The 21,350-nt window shown below is 41.1% G+C and overlaps 1 protein-coding gene and 1 pseudogene across 1 annotated transcript in view; both read right to left on the reverse strand.

Moving 5' to 3' along the window:
- Positions 1 to 21,350, reverse strand: part of LOC126175843 (telomerase-binding protein EST1A) — a 328,328-nt gene that overhangs the window by 74,622 nt on the left and 232,356 nt on the right. The gene's annotated exons all lie outside the window — the stretch shown is intronic.
- Positions 15,581 to 15,698, reverse strand: LOC126104146 (5S ribosomal RNA; annotated as a pseudogene).

The raw sequence follows: 21,350 nt of genomic DNA on the forward strand, positions 1-21,350 counted from the left end.
TGAGCAGAAGTGTAGATCAACGTCAACGAAGGATGCAATAGGTCTCAGGCATGATGGACACGATGTGCCATGTAAGGCGCTCTTCTTCCCCAATTGGCTCGCTCTTCAGGAAAATTTTAAAAAATGGGGGTCAAGCCCTACAGCGGACCATCACGTAAAGATCGAAACATGTGAGACTCCTTTTAGTTGCCTCTTACGACAGGCAGGAATACCTCAGGCCTATTCTAACCCCCAGACCCGCAGGGGGTATAACACAAGTGACACCCAATCACCCCAATCAACAATGTCTAATGACTAGTGAGGTCGCTGGTATGGTGTACCTGGCAGCAGGTGGCAGCAAAATGTACCTAATATGAAAAAAGTATGTTTTGGGGGGTGTCCGGATACTTTTGGTCACATAGTGTATGTATTGTGAAGGTACTATGAATATCCCGAGTTCCTTAAATAAATTTCTGCAAGGTGATCTTGGGTTGGCTCCAGCTGTTATTCCTAATAATGGCTTTTCTGCAATGAATACTTTTTCTCTTAATGATGAATTACCTCAAAATATGATGCCATATGAAAGCAGTGAATGTAAACAGGCATAGTAGGCTAATTTACTGATATGTTTATCACCAAAATTTGCAATAACCCTAATAGCATAAGTAGCTGAACCGAACTGTTTCAGAAGATCATAAATGTGTTTCTTCCAATTAAATTTCTCATCAATGCGCACACACACAGAAATTTTGAATATTCTGCCTAAGCAACAGACTTATGTTCAAAGTCTATATTTATCAATGATGTTATGCCATTTACTGTACAAAATTGTATGCAATGTGTTTTCAGAAAATTTAGTGAGAGTCTAATTGCAGAGAACCACTTAATAATTTTCTGAAAGACATTATTTACCATTTCCTCTGCTGATTCTTGTTTGTGGGTGTGATTATATACATGTAACGGCAGCAAAAAGAACTAGCTTTGCATCTTGATGAATACAGAGTGGCAAGTCATTAACAGATATTAAGAACAATAAGAGACCCAAGACTGAACCCTGTGTGACACCATACTTTATACCTATACCACCTCAGAAAAAGAGGACTCTGCTGATTTTTGAAGACTACGTGTACTGTTTATTTCGACCCTCTGCATTCTTCCAGTTAAACACGAATTAAACCATTTGTGCGCTGTCTCACTCATACCACAATACTTAAGCTTATCTAGAAGAATTTCATGAGTCACAAAGTCAAAAGCCTTTGAGAGATCACAAAATATCCCAAAGAGTAATGTTCAGTTATTCCGAGTATTTAATATGTGATCAGTGGAAGCATTTATAGCATTTTCTGTTGAAGGATAGGAGAAAAAAATATACTGTAAACAGAAACAAAAAATGTATCTTATAGCTAGAAGAAGTAATGATCTAGAAACAGTGAAACATTGTAAAAACTACTGCACTGTATTAAGAAAAGTTATTAAAAAGTCCAGAAGTATGTGCATTATATCTGAGATTAGCACCCCTGATAAAGTTAAAACAATTTGGAATCTTGTTTTATTAATAAAAAAGTCAGAAGTAATAATCATTTTTTAAGTTCTGTAGAGAAAATAGGATCCAGCTGTTCACTAGAAAATGCCAGGCAGTATATGGAAGACGAAATACCTGTGAAATTTGATAAAACTGAAAATCAATCCACCTGTCCTACTGACATTAGGGAAATATTAAATTCATTCAAAAGTAAAAGCACGCATGGAATTGATTGCATTTTCAACTGAATACTAAAAGCTAGTTCCCATCAGTTATCCGCTACGGATCCCATATGGTGCAGCAATATTCCAGAAGAGGGAGGAGAAGTGTAGTGTAGTGTAGTGTAGGCAGTCTCTTTAATAAATCCGTTGCATTCTGCCAATAAAACTGTCTTTGGTTCGCCTCCCCGCAACATGTCTATATGATCGTTCCAATTTAAGTTATTCATAATTGTAATCACTAGGTATTTAGTTGAATCTACAGCCTTTAAATTTGTGTGATTTATTTTGTAACCGAAATTTAACGGATTCCTTTCAGTACTCATGTGGGATTACCTCAAAAACTTCATTGTTCAACCCCACTGCTTCTTTTCACATCATACAGATATCTTGTCTGTATCATTTTGCAATTGGTTTTTACTTCCTAATTGCATTACTAGACGGCAAATGACAATCACCTGCAAACAAACTGAGAGGGCTACAGAGATGTTTTCATAAGTTGCTTAATACAGTAGGAACACCTAGAAACTAAGACCTTTCTGACATGAAATCATGAATAGAGCTGTACAATTGAGACAATACTCCATAGGCATGCAATTTAATTAGAAGTTGCTTGTGAGGAACAGTGTGAAAAGCATTCTGGAACTCTAGAAACATGGAATCAATTAGAGTTCCGCTGTCAATAGCACTCATTATCTCGTGTGAAGCTAGTTGTGTTTCACAAGAACAATATTTTCTGAATCTGTTGTACGTCAATGAATCATTTGCTTTGGGGTAATTCATAATGTTCGAACACACAATGTTTCGAAACCCTTTTACAAATCGACGCTAGTGATATCAGTCTGTAATACAGCGAGTTACTAGTTTCATTTCTTGTGCATTGGTGTTACTTTTCCAGTCTATGTATGGATCTTCGATCAAGCGAACATTTATATATAATAGCTAAGTATAGAGCTATTGTATCGGTATACTGTGAAAGAAACTTTTTATAAAGCCTGTGACTGGAAGACTTGTCTTTAATAAGTGATTTACTTTGCCTCGTTAAACCGATTGTATCTACGCATACGTTACTCTTTTGGTAAGCGTTCTTGACCTGAATTCTGGAATATTTACTTTGTCTTTTTTGGTGAAAGAATTTAGGAAAACTGTGTTTAGTAACTTCGCTTTTGTGGCACTGTAATCGGCAACTGTACCATTTCCATCACGCACGATCAGAATCTCTTTGGATTTTCTACCAGATTTCAAGACGGCTTGTCTTTGTGGAAACTAAGAAAAGCAATTCACACTTAAGTCCTCATTAAATTTTACGCTTCTGCAACAGCATCCTGCCTTGTTTCGTGTACCATTCATGATCTGTCCTGTCTCTTCTTAATTTGACATGGTCCAGATTCATATGCCTAAAATTGTTACACCCAGTTGTCTGTCCAAGTTGACTAATTCCAACTTTAACACACTGAGTTTGTAGTCATGGGGTACTACATGTTTGCATCTTTTGAAGTGGAAAGATTTTATTACATTTCTGAACATTTAATTCATTTTTGTTATCTTTGCACCACTTCAAAATTTTATCAAGATCTCATTGAATATTTGTAGTGCTTTTTTCACACAGTAGTTCCTTATAAATGACTGCATCATTTGTGAAGAGTATTTGCTTGCCATTAATGTTGGCAGCAAGGTCATTAATATACAGCACGAATAGTAAGGGTCCCAAAATGCTTTCCTGGGTTGCACACAAAGTTACTTCTACATTTTTCGATGACACTCCATCCAGGATAACATTCTGCATCTTCCCCAACAATAAATCCTTAATAGCATACAGTCACACATTTCACTTCATACCCCAAAAGACCATACTTTTGGTGGTAAGCGTATCGATAAATACTGCATCTACACAACTACCTCGATCCACGGGTTTCAGGTTGTCATGTGTGACAAATGCTAGTTGCACGGATTAAGGTCTGTGATAAAGTGGTATTTTACGAACGTGTTATGCACACAGCCAGTTCGATAACATTTTTCGACACAAGCGACATATCGTTTACTCTCCTCTCCCCTCTCCCCTCCTCCTCCCTTCCCTGCTCCCTTGTATAGTTTCAGCCATAGCTGTTTTCACCATTAATTATAATACACCCTGTATAATACAGTTGCACTTGGAAGCATCCGACGCCCTTCTCAGCTTGGCACCCAAAATCTTCGGCCCCAGTCATGCAACAGTTTTGAAGAGGTGACATTCATTGATTCAGTTTTCATGGCTACTGATTACACACAGTCTTTGAGAGTAAATATAGCGCCGAGCACCTGTTGCTCGGGACATATTAAATGCTTATGGGTATAAAACGGTGGCACCATGATGTACGGCACTGAGGTGGGGATGGACGACCAACATGTGGTGGTCGGCCTCCAGACGTCCTTGAGTGACTTTGGTCGGTTGCCAATTATTAGACTCCTGTGGGGCATTGAGCGGGCCTTGGGGGGAGGGGGGGGGGGGCCTCTCCCACTACCAGTCACTTGGCAACGACTGAGCAGAAATTACACGGTTGGCATCAAACTTGCTCTTCGCGTGCAGCTTTCCAACGGCTGTTGCATTAATGTTGTAATGACTAACTAACTAGCACACATGGCCGGTATCAGGAACGCAATAATTTGGATTCGCCTCTAAAACTGAGCATGGCTAAACATGTCTTTCAATTCAGTTTGTTTCGATCAATTTTTCGTGGCAAATGTTATAAATTAAATAAAAATAATATGTTATGCAAATATCTGTCAACATTAACATCACTTATTCAATTTGCCTGAAGACACTGCAGTAATCTCCAAAAGCAGACTTGCAATACATTTTGTACAGAAGCTCTTTGTAAAACAGTGAATATTTTATATTCCAAATTTCAAAATGGGAAGACACAATATGCGAGGCACCAGATCATGAGTGATTCCATAATAAACCTGTGAACACCCAAATTCATGACAATCTTGCAGGTGGTCAAAATTGAGCATTTGGGCAAAATTGATGAATGGTAAGGACTAAATTTGCAATCAAACATACAAGTAATCTCGAAATTCCAAACAACATACAAATTCAAACTGAACAAATACAATAAAAAATTCTATATCACAAAAGATAAAATTATGTCATTCTATTACAACTTAAAACAAACCATTTTAACTAGTAGCACATCTTGAACAATTTTCATGGACATTTAAATACCTACATGTAAAAATGGTTGGAGAGAATCGCAGGAAATACTCTTTTCTGGATGTAAACCATTTCCTACCAGATGTTTTATCTAAGACAAAGAGCGACTGGAATTTTCTGCTAGAGGAGACTGACAGGCTAATTTGTGAATAATTAATCTGACATGTTCAGTCAATAACGTTTCTGGTAACCTGATGATTTCTTTCCAGTTGTATTACAAACAACGTAAGACTAAGACACTGTAACAACTGTCATTAAATGTTTTCTTGTTGAAATACAACATTTACAGTACTTATGAGGTGCAGCAGATTACGTGACAAATCCTGGACATGAAACAGTCTTCATGCATCTTTGTGTGGTGTCACGAAACTTGTTTCTTAGCAGAATGTCACTGCATTAATTCGAACATTAACTGAATCACAATTAGACAAATGGTACATAAATAATCCCTTAATGGTGTCATGGCATTTCAACGTACAGTACATGTCTGTTATCCACACCTTGTACTCCACAAGCTACCTTATTACGTGTGGCACGGGTACCTCTGGTACCACTACCATTTCCTCCTCCTCTCTTTCATTCACCAATGGATAATGATAGGAACGACTCAGTGAAATTACGTATGAGCTCTAATTTCTTTGATTTTTTTCCAGTCTCGGTCATTTTGCGAGACACATTTAGGAGGCAGTAATATGCTGACTGACTCATCTTCGAACACACACACTCTGAATTTCAACAATAACTCTTGACACACACAGAAAACCTCTCTTGCAACAATTGCCAGTGGCGTTTGGTGAAAGTCTCTGCAAAGCCCTTGTACCTACTAAACAATCCCACAACAAAATGTGCTTCTCTTTGTTCGATTCATAGTACACGATGCTTTTCTGTTGAATCTGGACTTCCACACTTTGTTGTGAAACTTTATTGTAATTACAGACAGCAGTAGATAGTACATATATTGCAAATAAATACTTTAACTCTCACAGCTATTGTCCATAACTTGGAAAAAATCTATCAAATAACAGGTTTGAGGTATTCAGCAAACAGTGCATGGTGAGGGTTGAGACAGTCCTGCACCTGAAGTATAGCCATCGGGAAAACATTGCAATGTAAGGAAAAGAGTGAAACAAGTACATGGTGATTTCAGAGCTTCTCATCAACATCCGAGAATGCATTTAACTTTTAAGTCTGTGGTAGAATATGCACTATAGCAAAACACACATTTTAAACAAATGCACCTGCATACAGAAACCCTATCTTGTAATTTATGCAGGAACTGCCCTTTTTCTTTTTGCAAACTTTTGGTAAATGTTGTGACCTACTAGGTACTTTAAACATCAGCCATTCCTCACACCATTACTGTTTCCTGGACTTCATAAAATATATGAGGAGAACATCACCACATGTCAAACAGTTTCCACAGTTTTTAATGCACACAGAGTGGTGGTCACATATTTGAAATGAAGTGGTTTAATGCAACTCATGAACAAAATAATGTAGCAAGCATAACAGACTCAGGAAAAATGACACATGTCTATAATACATTAGTGCAATGAAATAGAGGGAATATTAGAGGAAAAGGACCAATCTGATCCAGCTGAACACAATGAAAAAAAATCTATTTCGAGGTTTCATAATATCCATCCAGCCATTTCCAAAACAACAACAGACTTCAAATTTGTAACTAGGCCATTTTCAAAACCCTTTTCTAATAGAATTATAACCAAAAGAAATTTTTCAGTAATATTCAAATGATTAACCCATAGAGAGAAGCAAGTGTGCACACACAAGCTTGTGCATACACTGTGGATAAAAGAAATGATAAGTAGCAACTATACAATGCAAACATAATAGAAGGTGACCACCATCTTACATGCATGGCAGTAACAGCCAATAAAGCACACTGCATGGTACGCAATCTCTTTGTCACATTCATCCAATGACCATTATTGATGACTTGGAGACATTTATCCAAAACATGGGCTGATGTGGTACAGACTTATATACAACAAAGTGAAGTGATATTACAAGAAACTTATCCAAACACTCTCATTTCAAGCCACTAAATTTAGAGGGTGAAATTGCTGCATGTGGGATGATGGTGGGTACAGGAAGCTTCAGAACATACTGAATTCTCTAAATCACATATAAAGCTAATTCCAGTCAAATGTATTTTTCTCCATACTGCAGTATAATGTAACAACAATCAAATATAAATCGAAAATCAGGACTGTGAATGGAGTACAACACTTGGCAATGAAAGCACATTTATTACAGACAGCAACACACAAACAGGAGAGGACTACCTCCTGGACTAAGAGTGCTGCTATTTACGCAAAAACTGAATATTTTCACAATGTGAGAACACTAAAAACATAAGACATTTCAAGATTGTTCTAGGAATGATAAATACTAAATAATAAATATTTGCTGCTCCACATTGTACAGCTCGCAGTACTCCTCCCTCTCCTAAGTTCTCACTGGAGCTGACTACATCATCCGAGATCTAGATCTTGCTGATAGTCCTCTGACTGGCAGCACTGGAGGATCCTCAGTTCAGGTTGTGTTGTCACATTATCTTCAGTTTGACGAGCATGGAAGGGAGGCTTCCCTCATCAAAAATCCCCAATAACAGAGTGAGCCTTCAGTTTTCTGGAATCTCTTATCATCAGTCTGCTCCTCAGAACTGCGGTAATGCTTCATACGGAGGGCATGGCCAATGTCTCTACACTTTTGTCTTTCAGAAGAAGGGGTGATATACCTCGACTTCATATATGAGGCCAGACAAAGGATACAATAATGCCCAAAGTAACATTTTAATAAGTTTTCCGAGTCTCCCATTTCAAGCACATGCTTAAAAACCCATACCAACTGTCAGGGGCTACATCCAATACATTGCTCTTGGTCCTTCTCCTGGGTGTCCAGAGACAGCATGTGATCCAGCTTTTTTGGTCCTGGTAATGAGGTGTTCCACATAGTCATCCCAAGTATCATCTGGTTGAAATAGAAACACGTGTATTCATTTTCATATTGGTGTTGCAACCATTATGCAGAAATAATGGTGTGAAGCTTCTAGTGTCTTGGTTTGCTGTGTTATATACGAATGCTATGACAGGCAGTACTGTATTCTAATATCTCTGTTTGACATTGATGTACATCAAAAGCATACCTACTAATGTCTTATAAAAAACACTTTATGAGGCCATGATTGGCAGTCTTCATCCTGTGGGATGACCAAAGATCATCACACAGGTTCTCCATGCTTCAGAATGGCATCTTCCAGAAGGACCCTCGCAATGACGGGACCCTGCAACGTTGTGACTGTGCTGTACGGAATGTGAAGCAGCAGTTTGTGTTGCTGGAAAGCAGATTTCTTATCTGAGCCTAAGTAGCTTTATTCAATCAACAAAAGCTTCGCAGTATAATTGAGCATCTAGATTGATGACTGGAACTTATCTCATTGATGACAGGAGAATAACAATGTCTTCAATGGCAAATCCTGGAAATCTTTGTTACGTCTGCTTATCGAGATAGCTTCACCAATCTGAAGTTCTAATCATCCACAGCCTACGACTACTTATGATGCCTGCAAGAAATCCCATCTGAGAATAATATCATGACTCATTCTATTAAAATGACAAATGCAAAGGGGTGTGTTCTGGTACTGATAATTATTCTTGCATCATATATTCCTCTTGGCTGGACATATTTTCCATACTTACAGCACAATTTCTTTCTTATCATGAAATACAGTCTTCTTTAGCTGGCAATATTAAGCATTTGACATTACAGAAAAGGAAGCCCCAGTTGACTAGCGCCCACACATATTAGCTGTCAAGAATGACGTCTTGGAGTCTTGGTGATCGTCTGTGGAGGATAGATTTCTTGAATTCGGCAGCTAAGGTAGTGGCTGGTATTTATGTACAGCAAAATGGAACAGCTATGACTCTGGGGAGTGACCTTGTCCACCATTCACCAATGAGCTTCATCCTTCAGGTCAACTGTAATTATCTGCATCTGGCTGGCACAGATAGGACTATTGTGACATTGACATCTTGCGACGTAACAGTTGCTGAATACTTGTCTCTCATGTGGAGATAAACTAAAATTGTTGTACACTCATGCACTCGAAATGACCACATAGTCACTATCTAACATGCACTAAAACCAATTAGAAGGGAAAGTAGCCATACATGAAACTAAAATACAGAGAACACGAAACACAGATGAACTAAAAGAAAACCACAGGGAAATGGGACTGGCTAACCACTTACAAGAAATGTGGGCTAGTGTCACCCTGTTGACACATTAAAATCTTGTTAAAAATGTTCGACAATTCACAAAATTTTAAAACTTGAACCACATTTGTTTGAACATTGCTTAAAACTGAGGGCAGATCCGTCAGCACATAAAACTCAGTCCAATAAAATGTGGCACACAGTGATCTGCACACCACAAGCACCACACATGGAAAGGTCCTCTCTCTGGAGTAAGAATCCACGTGTCACAGTGCTGTGGCCTATGCAAAGACGAGTAGAAGGACCTCGATCCATCAACGTGACTGGAAGGAAGTATGCCAAGTCCGAGTTGCGCACTTTACTACACGGAGCTTGTTGTCCTTCACTTACAGCCACTAGTCTTCCCATAGACGTATGTCACTGTACCTCAACAGTGAGGTCATAGCATGCAAGTGGGAGGGAGAGGGGGGGGAGGGGGGCGCACACTGAAATACCTGCAGATTATGACGACACGCTTCCTTCTTGGGTTGCTCAATTCGCCCTTTCATTCCCTTCAATTCCCTTCAATTCCCATGAGCCCAGGTACCCAGCGGCATGACACCTCGTTCCCCAGTCGTCATAGTTGAAGGAGGGCATCCAGGATGACATTATCTGCAGGGTACAAATACTGAAAAGAGTAGAGTGTGCTCAGAGAATCCAAACAGACAAGGAAAGAACACCCCATCTGCTCAAGTGCCTAGAAGATAGCAAAGGATTTTGCATAGATGATGGTAAATTCTTGAGTCAGTCAGACCTTGAGGGCACTATCTGGAAAAACGACAGAGCAACCAACAGAGTTTCCATGCTTAGACTCATCCCTAAAGATAGCTACATAGTTGCAGTGCTCACATAAAATGTCTGTAAATATCGAATTAAAAAAAGCGGCAGGTGTGCAATCTCTCCTCTACCATACTAAATCTAAAATGACATTGGGCCTCTGCCGTAACCAGGGTGGCGCGCAGTTAAAATCCTGGATTTGGGGTTGTTCTTGCTCCACACAGAGTGACTCCAGCACACGCCGCATGCGGATCCCAAACAGCATTGTGGTTCATGGATGTTTGAAGAAAAGGCATCCCAGAGGCAGATGAGCAACAGTGCGAGTGAAGTCGAAGCTGTAAGAATCTTACATGCCTGATGCACCATGAGGAGCAGCCGCTGGATGGTAAGTGGTGGCTCCCTGGCCACAGCACAAAGGTTTGGTATGGGACTGGTCCTATAATCACCCGTGGCCAGCCAAATCCCCTCAATGATCTTCAAATAAGAAGGCCTCACTGATCCATATACTGTGCACCCGGCAGCAAATCTACGAAAGCCCTATAAAACTGGAGGAGACATACTGGCCTGCTCGCCAAGACCTGTGGCTAAGGCACATTAAGAGATTCAGTACCTTCAGCTTTCAGGCTTTCAGGTCTCTCAGGTGTGGCAATCATGTCAATTTCGAGTCAAAAATGAGGCCAGAAACTGCACTGAGTCTCTAAAATGTAGGATGGTGTCCCCCATAAGGCAAGCAAATTAAAAATATTAGAACGATCAAAATGAACACAAACACACTTATATTAAAATGAAAACACACACACACACTTATCCGCAGAAAACAAAACCTGTCTTTGCAGCCCACTCCTCTAACCTCCGCACTGTAAGTTGCAACTGACGGCTTGCTGTTGCAAGAGGAACAGAAAAAAACAAAATCAGCCACAAATAAAGAGCACTGTACAGGAATCCTTACTGCCGATGTGACACTGTTTATGGTAATGGCAAAGAAAGTAACACTTAAAACACTGCCCTGAGGGACACCATAATGACCTGAAAGCATGTCACTAACTCGGGTCCGAAAAAACTGTTGAGACAGGAAAAACTGTATGAAGTTGGGGAGGTGGCCACAAAAGCTCCATTGAGGCAGTTATCAAGAATACAATATCAAGAATACAAGTAGTATCGTACACCTTACTGATATCGAAGAATATATTGACAAAGTGATGGCTGCGTATGGGAGACTGCCGAATAACTGCCTCTAGCAAGGTCAGTTTGTCGACAGTGAACCAAAACCTCTGGAATCCACACTGAGAACGGCTAAGGAGTTGGCTGCTCTCTAACAAGCAGACCAGATGACAGTTAACCATTCGCTCCATGGTCTTTCCTACACAGCTCCTGTAACTACAGGAAGATGTACGGTCCTTTCCCAGTTTTAGGAGAGTTATCGGAACTGCCTTCCTCCATCGGAATCATCTCCCTGCATGAGTTGGGGAAGTTGCCTGTCTGCCATAAGATTAAAACATAGGAGGATTTCCTTTAACACCACTGGCAAATGTCGAAACATGCAGTACTGACTGGTGCTGTATCACGAGGCTCAGACAATGCTGATTTGAGCGCCTACATGGAGGAAGGAGAGTTGTAGGCCTGAGAACAGTTGGCTCTGAAATCCAACTTGCCCCTCTCAATAGTTGCACAGCAGCAACAAAATGCTGGATCCTGGCTTACATAGGCTGCAGTTTTTGCAAAACGTTTGGCCAGCGTCTAAGCGATGTCTCTGGGCATCGTTTGGAGACACCCCTGTTTCAGCCTGCTGCTATTGGTAAATGACTGTGTTTATTGGAAATCATCCTGATGGTTTCCCATAGTTTTGTAGAACAAGTGGAACAATTGATGGAGTCAAGGAACACTTGCTATGATGGTTTTTTGCTCGTCCTCCAAAACCCAACCCCTCAGGACATGATGGGCATTGAATTCTCCCAGAAGGAGAAATAATTGGGGGAGATGTTCCATAGGATCTGTGACAGCCTCAGAGTCTACTGCATCCAGTGGAGGTAAAAACAAACCAAACTGCAAGCCTCCGGCGTGCATGAATTTCAACTGCAACTGCTTGCAGGTCAGTAGCCAGGGGGAGGGCAGAGGAATTGCGTGCATTAGTGACAAACACTGTGACCCATCTGTTGGTATAGCACACAGCCCTGCAGCACAGGGACAGATGCATCTTTAAAATGTGTTTCTTGTAAACACAAGCACAAGGGCTGTGCCCGTGCTAGGAGTTTCAGTTCCTCCACACGAGTCCTGAACCCATAGAAGTTCCACTGTAGTATGAGAGCCATGTCATCAGTGTGGTTTTAATTTACTGCTATCTTTGAACCAGGGAGGTTAAGCACTTGTAGAGTGAGGGGGAGAGGACAGGCTGCCTGAATCCTGGGTATCTAACTCCATGATGTCCTCCTCATCTGTCAGACATGCCACAATAACATCTGACGGAACCCCGGACAGCATGTGACCTGAACGTTGGGATCCTTTCCCTGCACCCTCACGTCCCACCGAGGAGAAGGGGGAAAGAGGGCATTGAGTGGCACTCTGCTTTTTGTGTGTCTTCTGGATGCTCACTGCAGAACTGTTGCAGCTGCCTGGATTGCTTTGTCCTTACTATTTTTTCCTTGGCATGGATAAGAGCAAGTACAGGTACCTGTGGAAACGGGCATGGTAGATGTCGTCTGCACGAAGCGTCCACCTTGGGAATAGGTTTTTGCACCATGGAAGAATATGGTGTAGCAGGGTCTTATTGTCTTATATTCTTTTTTGGTTTCAACACAGGGATCTGCTTTATCACTTTTATTTCAAGTATTTTGCGTTCTGCAGCAAAAACCAGGTAGTCTTGGCTCCAGACTGTGTGGTTCCCAGAGCAGTTGATGCAGATCCCTGGAGACGAGCAGCCAGTTCCAACGTCATGAGCCTTTTTTCCATACTTCCCACAAACAGTCTAATCTCCACAATTCATGGTTGTATGGCCAAAATGCTGGCCTTTATAGTACCGCATGGAGTTTAAGGCTGAAGAGTAAGTTGAAGGAACCCTGCCATAATATGTTCAAGCAGTGTTGGAGACTTGAAGGTGACAATGAAAGTGACAATCTTTTCAGCTTCTCCATTATTCCTTTGCCTTCATTGCTCCACATCGACTATCTCCTGGGATGCCCATTCTTGCTTCAGTTTCACTACGTCCATGGCCATGATATCTTGGCACACGAATACGCCCTTATTGGAATTGAGAGGCATGTGCAATTCATATCATATCCATCCAGTTTCTGTGATTTCTTAAGAAATTCCACCTGCTTTGATCTGTTAGTTTCGACCAACAAGAGCCATTATGCAATCGTTTTATGGGCTTTAAAGTGCCAGGGAGGCCTTCCAAATCCTTATGGATACAAAAGGGAGACACTTTGTCAAATGAACCCTACTTCCTCTTTATCGCCAGAAACACATTATAATTCACGGCTGCATGAGCCCTGCTACTTAAGTTCAAATTATTCTTATTATTAGGAGGATAGCCTCCCTCATTCTTTTGGATGAATGGGTGTGAATAATCCCATGCAGAACACCCTTCCTGCTGGGAGAAGAAAAAGATGATTTCGAGGGTTCCATCTCAGTCCGACGAGCAGTTGGTGAAATAAGGGTCTACTCTGACAGAGCCCGCATACTTGAGTAAGCCTTATACAACTGAGGTGTGGCAAGTTCCCCTGATTGCCCACTAATGACTGTACCACCTCAACAGCCATGCATACCGTTAGCACACAGTACACCTTCAGATTGAAGTTTTTTTTATAGGGGTTTATTCTGTCCTTGCGATTCGGGTGGTCAAGCCAAGACCCCCGTTCCATGAAATACACAACGTTCCATCGCCGTGCCGCACAGTGGTCACTGAAGCATGCCGAGAGCATGACGGGACTGGCAGTGCTTACCAGTCCCCACCTCAGGAACCATGGGATCGCCAAGCCTGTACCTAGCAAGTGAGTGCTGAGCCCCTGAGAGCCGTATCCAAGGTGTCCACAGAGGAAACATACTAGCCCGTTGTCCTCTTGTATTACAAATGTATATTTTTCCATGGGGCATTATACCTGGAAGACTAAGTGGTTGTGTACCTGTGTCGTTCAGATGCTGGGTTGTTGTCTGACAGCTGTAGGGCAAGTCTGAGTTGGCTGAGTTCATTATTCATGTCGTGTTTGAGTGGTGGTGGATAATGGTGCTAAAGATTACTTACAACTCTACTTCAACATTCTCTGTTACCTCCTGACATATGGGGTCAAAATTCATGGCTGTTACCTCTTGCGTATTCAGTCCCAGCTCCAGCTACTGAAGGCCCCATACCGAGCTTCTCCTTGTAGTTCTTGACCCTTTCCACGCGAAAGTATACATTTGCCTAAAATAAACTATGAGATCGAAAGTATCTGGACACCTGGCTGAAAATGACTTACAAGTTTGTATCACCCACCCTCTATTGGCAATGCTGGAATTGAATATAGTGTTGGCCCACCCTTAGTCTTGATGACAGCTTCCACTCTCGCAGGTATACGTTCGATCAGATGCTGAAAGGTTTCTTGGGGAATGGCAGCCCATTCGTCATGGAGTGCTGCACTGAGGAGAGGTGTCGATGTGGTTGGTGACACCTGGAATGAAGTTGACATTCCAAAACATCCTAAAGGTGTCCTATAGGATAGATGTCAGGACTCTGTGAAGGCCAGTCCATTGCATGGATGTTATTGTCATGTAACCACTCCGCCACAGGCCGTGCTGTATGAACAGGAGCTCGATCGTGTTGAAAGAACAGGAGCTCGATCGTGTTGAAAGAACAGGAGCTCGATCGTGTTGAAAGAACAGGAGCTCGATCGCGTTGAAAGAACAGGAGCTCGATCGCGTTGAAAGAACAGGAGCTCGATCGCGTTGAAAGAACAGGAGCTCGATCGCGTTGAAAGAACAGGAGCTCGATCGCGTTGAAAGAACAGGAGCTCGATCGCGTTGAAAGAACAGGAGCTCGATCGCGTTGAAAGAACAGGAGCTCGATCGCGTTGAAAGAACAGGAGCTCGATCGCGTTGAAAGAACAGGAGCTCGATCGCGTTGAAAGAACAGGAGCTCGATCGCGTTGAAAGAACAGGAGCTCGATCGCGTTGAAAGAACAGGAGCTCGATCGCGTTGAAAGAACAGGAGCTCGATCGTGTTGAAAGAACAGGAGCTCGATCGTGTTGAAAGAACAGGAGTTCAATTGTGTTGAAAGATGCAATCACCATCCCCGAATTGCTCTTCAACAGTGAGAAGCAAGAAGGTGCTTAAAACATCAATGTAAGCCTGTGCTATGATAGTGCCACGCAAAACAACAAGGACTGCAAGCCCACTCCGTGAGAAACACGACCACACCACTAAAAAAACTGAAACACCTCCTGAACAGGCCACGAAGGCCCAACAGTACCGACCGGTCGCCGTGTCATCCTCAGCCCACAGGCATCACTGGATGCGGATATGGAGGGGCATGTGGTCAACACACAGCTCTCCCGGCCATAGGTCAATTTCTGAGACCGGAGCCGCTACTTCTCACTGAAGTAGCTCCTCAGTTTGCCTCACAAGGGCTGAGTGCACTCCGCTTGCTAACAGCGCTCGGTAGACCGGATGGTCACCCATCCAAGAACTAGCCCAGCCCAACAGCGCTTAACTTCGGTGATCTGACGGGAACCGGTGTTACCACTGTAGCAAGGCCGTTGGCACCATAGCACCACTGCCTCCAAATTTTACTATTGGCACTACACACACTGGCAGATGATGTTCACCCGACATTCGCCATACCCACACCCGGCCATCGGATCGCCACATTGTGTAATGTAATTTGTCACTCCCCACGACATTTTTCCACTGTTCAATCATCCAATGTTTATGCTCCTTACACCAATCGAGGAACCATTTGGCATTTACCGGCGTGATGTGTGGCTTATTCTGTCAGTCAACGGACGAGGTCGGCCTGTACGTTTTTGTGCTGTATGTGTCCCTTCACGTTTCCATTTCAGTATCACATCGGTAACAATGTTTAGGAGTGTGGAAATCTAGCGTACAGACGTATGACGCAAGTGACACCCAATTACCTGACCACGTTCGAAGTCCGTGAGTTCCATGAAGCGCCCCATTCTGCCCTCTCACGATGTCTAATGACTACTGAGGTTACCTATATAGAGTACCTGGCAGCATGTGGCAGCACAATGCACCTAATATGAAAAACATATGTTTTTGGGGGTGTCTGGGTCATCCCATGTATTGTGTTCTGCAATTTGGTAGCATCCTTTCAGCTATTTCATTGGATCCTAACCAGCATCTCCACAGAACACTGACAGAAGCATGATATGCAGCTGACTTACTCTAGTTTTGCAATTCACTGGTCTCAGGAATAGATGGTAAGGTGTACTACTTGTATTTAAGTACCTGTCTGTGTGGGCAATGGCTTTTTTACATTGCCCAATTGTAACCACAGTGGTGTAGAAATTTTGAAATACCCATTGTCTTCACAAAACAATGTCACATCATAACCACAATGAAGTCCAAATCAAAAGCACGTCATCAACAATGAGCAACACTTATCATTGAAAACACATTTATTAAGGACAGACAGAACAGAGTCACTTCCTGGACAGAGATTTCTGTTACTTATACACTCATATGGAATATTCCAGAACACGCAAAAATCTTAAGAAATTTTGAGAATCTTCCAGAAAGAATAGATACTAAATAACAGCACTATTACGTACAGGATAGATTGCTACTCACCATACAGAGGAGACACTGAGACGCAGACAGGCACAACAAAAATAGACTGTTATACATTTACGCTTTTGACCAAAAAGTCTTCTAAAGCAAGAGTTTTCCACACTGTGTTAGATGAGACATGAATAAGTGCTCCAGGAGAGGTGGCGGGGTCACAGCTTTTTTCCACTTCTGAAGATGTTAATTATTTTTTATAATTTATTAGATACAATTCAAAATTCAAGTAATAACTGAATAAAAGAAATGTTCCATCACAGTACCAGGATTCTGTAAGTTTTCTATCAGAGGTAAAGTTTGGGAACTCCTGTTCTGAAGTAGAAAGAAACGCGCGCGCACACACACACACACACACACACACACACACACACACACACACAGAGAGAGAGAGAGAGAGAGAGAGAGAGAGAGAGAGAGAATAACATGGCTGATAGATGTGCCATTGCCAGAGCACTCGTGGGGAGAGTTGTAGAGTTGACAGCTATGGGCAGATGCTGTAGGGGAAATGCTTAGTACAGGAGGATAAGTGCCATTCTAAAATGAAGCCTAGACTCAAAATTTTTTGAAAATATTAGGTGGAGCCCTTCCAAGATAACACATGCATGGTGATCATTCAAACAGGCTATTGTTACTTCTGTTTTGGTTAGTATCTAGAAAGAATTCTGCTGAAAATGCAACAAAAGCAGTGATTTATTTTCACTTAGTTTGTTAATCATTTGTAACTTTCAGAAAAGCAGCATGAGTGGTGAATTTTGAGTAATGTCTACATTGCTGTTGTTTTAATGTTAAAATTTGCTTCTACTGCCAAAACACAGCACAGTTTACGCAATGTCACCCATTAACACACTGTGCAGACAAAAATGTCAGAGTATTATCAAACTGTGGTTTATTAATTTTAGTTAGTGAGGACCAGAGGGGGAGAGTAAGGTCAATAAGCTTATAATAACGCACATCCTTGGTACAAAAGTAAACATATATTGTCTTCACTTAGCTGTTCCAAAACCCACAGCATCTCTCATTTAACCAGCTTCCGATTGCCCTTAAAAATTACACACTTTCATCAAAAAAGTCTGTAGTTAGTACAGTAACACAGCAGTTAATGAAGTTTTGCATAACAACAATATGGTAAAGCACTGTTCTCTTTGCACATTGTGATTTGGCCAATTTTTTTTTCGGTATCTCAGACTTTATTAAATGTGAGGATATTTCATTCTTGCTTTACTGCTGCTGTGCACTATCAGAAATGAGTGTGCTCAGATCACTTTTCTAAGGAATAGCAACAGAATTTTTTCCTTTGTTATTTTTTTCCTGCAATTATTATAAATAATATTGAGATGCACTAGGCACAGATTATACTACATTATTTGTGTTGGCAGCACCAAGTCTTAATTACATTAGAATTACAATTTTAGCCAACCACTTCCACACACCATGACCAGAACGCCATAATGCACAATGCAAGATTTAAGGCTACTCCAGACATAACAGCTATTGGTCTGCAGTGAATAGTTTTGTCTACAAAGTGAAGTATATGGACACACATCCAATTTTTTCATTACTAATATCCAGCACACAAAATATTCATGGAAAATTTGACTTATTGACTTTCATCTCTCTCTCTCTCTCTCTCTCTCTCTCTCTCTCTCTCTCTCTCTGTGTGTGTGTGTGTGTGTGTGTGTGTGTGTGTGTGTGTGTGTGTGTGTGTGTGTGGGTGCGTGTGCGCACACGCACATGTCGTCGTCCTTGAGTACCAATGTGGTTCCAAATGATCCACTGTCACAAACATAGCATCCACCTCCCGCCCTGACTGAAAGAGAAGTACGTGAGAAGTAAACACAGCAATCTAGATATTTTTGGGATCTTTAAAAGATATTTGTAGATATTTGTTTCAGTTCTAAGACAGGTTGTGTGGGCAATACTGAAACACCTGGGTGACTTAATGTGTTGTTGGTCTACTTCAAGATCTCTGTTGGGAAGATAAATGTATAGGTTGTTTGCTAGTTCCAACTCCTCCTTTCCTCTTCTGCGCCCCCCCCCCCCCCCCTTTCCCGACTTTAATAGCTCAGAATTTTTCCACAATACCACAAGTAAAAACAGTGGTCTATCTAACTGCGGTACACATTTGATCTACATCTACATTTATACTCCGCAAGCCACCCAACGGTGTGTGGCGGAGGGCACTTTACGTGCCACTGTCATTACCTCCCTTTCCTGTTCCAGTCGCGTATGGTTCGCGGGAAGAACGACTGTCTGAAAGCCTCCATGCATGCTCTAATCTCTCTAATTTTACATTCGTGATCTCCTCGGGAGGTATAAGTAGGGGGAAGCAATATATTCGATACCTCATCCAGAAACGCACCCTCTCGAAACCTGGCGAGCAAGCTACACCGCGATGCAGAGCGCTTCTCTTGCAGAGTCTGCCACTTGAGTTTGTTAAACATCTCGGTAACGCTATCACGGTTACCAAATAACCCTGTTACGAAACGCGCCGCTCTTCTTTGGATCTTCTCTATCTCCTCCGTCAACCCGATCTGGTACGGATCCCACACTGATGCGCAATACTCAAGTATAGGTCGAACGAATGTTTTGTAAGCCACCTCCTTTGTTGATGGACTACATTTTCTAAGGACTCTCCCAATGAATCTCAACCTGGTACCCGCCTTACCAACAATTAATTTTATATGATCATTCCACTTCAAATCGTTCCGCACGCATACTCCCAGACATTTTACAGAAGTAACTGCTACCAGTATTTGTTCTGCTATCATATAATCATACAATAAAGGATCCTTCTTTCTATGTATTCGCAATACATTACAGTTGTCTATGTTAAGGGTCAGTTGCCACTCCCTGCACCAAGTGCCTATCCGCTGCAGATCTTCCTGCATTTCGCTACAATTTTCTAATGCTGCAACTTCTCTGTATATTACAGCATCATCCGCGAAAAGCCGCATGGAACTTCCGACACTATCTACTAGGTCATTTATATATATTGTGAAAAGCAATGGTCCCATAACACTCCCCTGTGGCACGCCAGAGGTTACTTTAACGTCTGTAGACGTCTCTCCATTGATAACAACATGCTGTGTATTTGATGTGGTTAGGCTTGTTTGAAAATAAAGTAATAATAAAAAATGTAAATTCATGGTCAATTTATTGAATGTAGTTATAATTAATGTACTTTATGGAATGGAAGAGTTTATTGTTCACTGCACAAAATCTCGAATCTCAGAATGAAATTGGATTTAGGTACTCTCATTTTCTGTTTGTATCACTTTTGACAATGTATTTATTCCTCATTTCAGTGTCAGCTAAAATCTAACTCTGCATAGAGGGAATGTTCCAACTGGAACTAATGCCCACTGAGATCTACCATTGAGCAGTGGGTATTAAAAAAAAAAAAAGAGATTCTTCCACTAAACAAATAAGTTCAAACAGAGTTCAAGCCCCCAATGAGTCTTGAGTCCATAACAATTTGTGATATTATGTTCTTGAATTTAGTATATGGAGCATTTGATTAGCTGTGATAGTTGATCTTCAAGAACAAATTTTATATTTTCAAGGCAATTTAACTTTATAATAAATGAAAAGCACCAGTTTGCTTTTGTTCCTCCACAGTAATGCTGTAATTTCTACCAAGAACCGAAGGAAGATTCTGTTAACACAATTTAACTTTATTGTAGATTACAAACTGGTGCAACTAGTGAGAACTATCCATCATCATCAACAACAACAACAACAACACCATCACCACATTATTTTCCATAGTTATAATTTTAACTAAAAGGTGAAATTTTCTCAGTTAATTTGAATACTCATGCCCTTATTACTCTGGAAATGTACATTCATGTCCATAGTTGGAAAATACAAAACAGCACCTTGTCATAAGACAACCATCATGATTAGCAGTAGCAGAACAAATATTGCTTTCTCTGACTACAATTCTGTATTGTTTACTATATGCATCAGAAATTCTCAAACTAGATTCAGAGCAACAATCAAATACTCTGATGTAAGCACTTCTCTGTGAATGATCCATTTGGTTCTTACCGATACGACAGGTCCCTAATGTTTGAATATTTCCATGATGCCCCCTCCAGCATGGATGAAGTGTGCTGTAGTGCAATTTGGGAACCTTCAAGTTATAATATATGAAATTTCAATAGCTAATAAGATTGTTGACTTCAGATATTGGTATGCTAGTGTGCATTTCACTTCAAGTAATTGGTAAAAGTTTTAAAAAGTTATTGGCACTATAGTAGGCACTGATGCTGCATAACTTGTTCTCGCCCAAGAAGAGCTTCCGTCATTAGTATGTTGTTAGACTATTTGTGTTACTGATTTGGTCTTTGCACCGTAATCTGGGGTCAGTCCTGTATCAATCATGCGAATGTAATGTTCATCAAAAAGTTTACGTTTTCTATGATCTGAGTCTCACTTCTACACTTATACTAAACACGATTTAATCAGCCCTTCAATGCACTGAAATTTTCAGTGTCGATTTTCGGAGTGATTTCATGAACCTTCTCTTGTAGTATGTTTCTGTTTATAGCAATACTTCCACTTTTCAGTCCTTGAAACTACATTAGAAAAATATTTTCCACGTCAC

The sequence above is a fragment of the Schistocerca cancellata genome, chromosome 1, assembly GCF_023864275.1.
Source record: "Schistocerca cancellata isolate TAMUIC-IGC-003103 chromosome 1, iqSchCanc2.1, whole genome shotgun sequence".
Classification (NCBI taxonomy): Eukaryota; Metazoa; Arthropoda; class Insecta; order Orthoptera; family Acrididae; genus Schistocerca; species Schistocerca cancellata.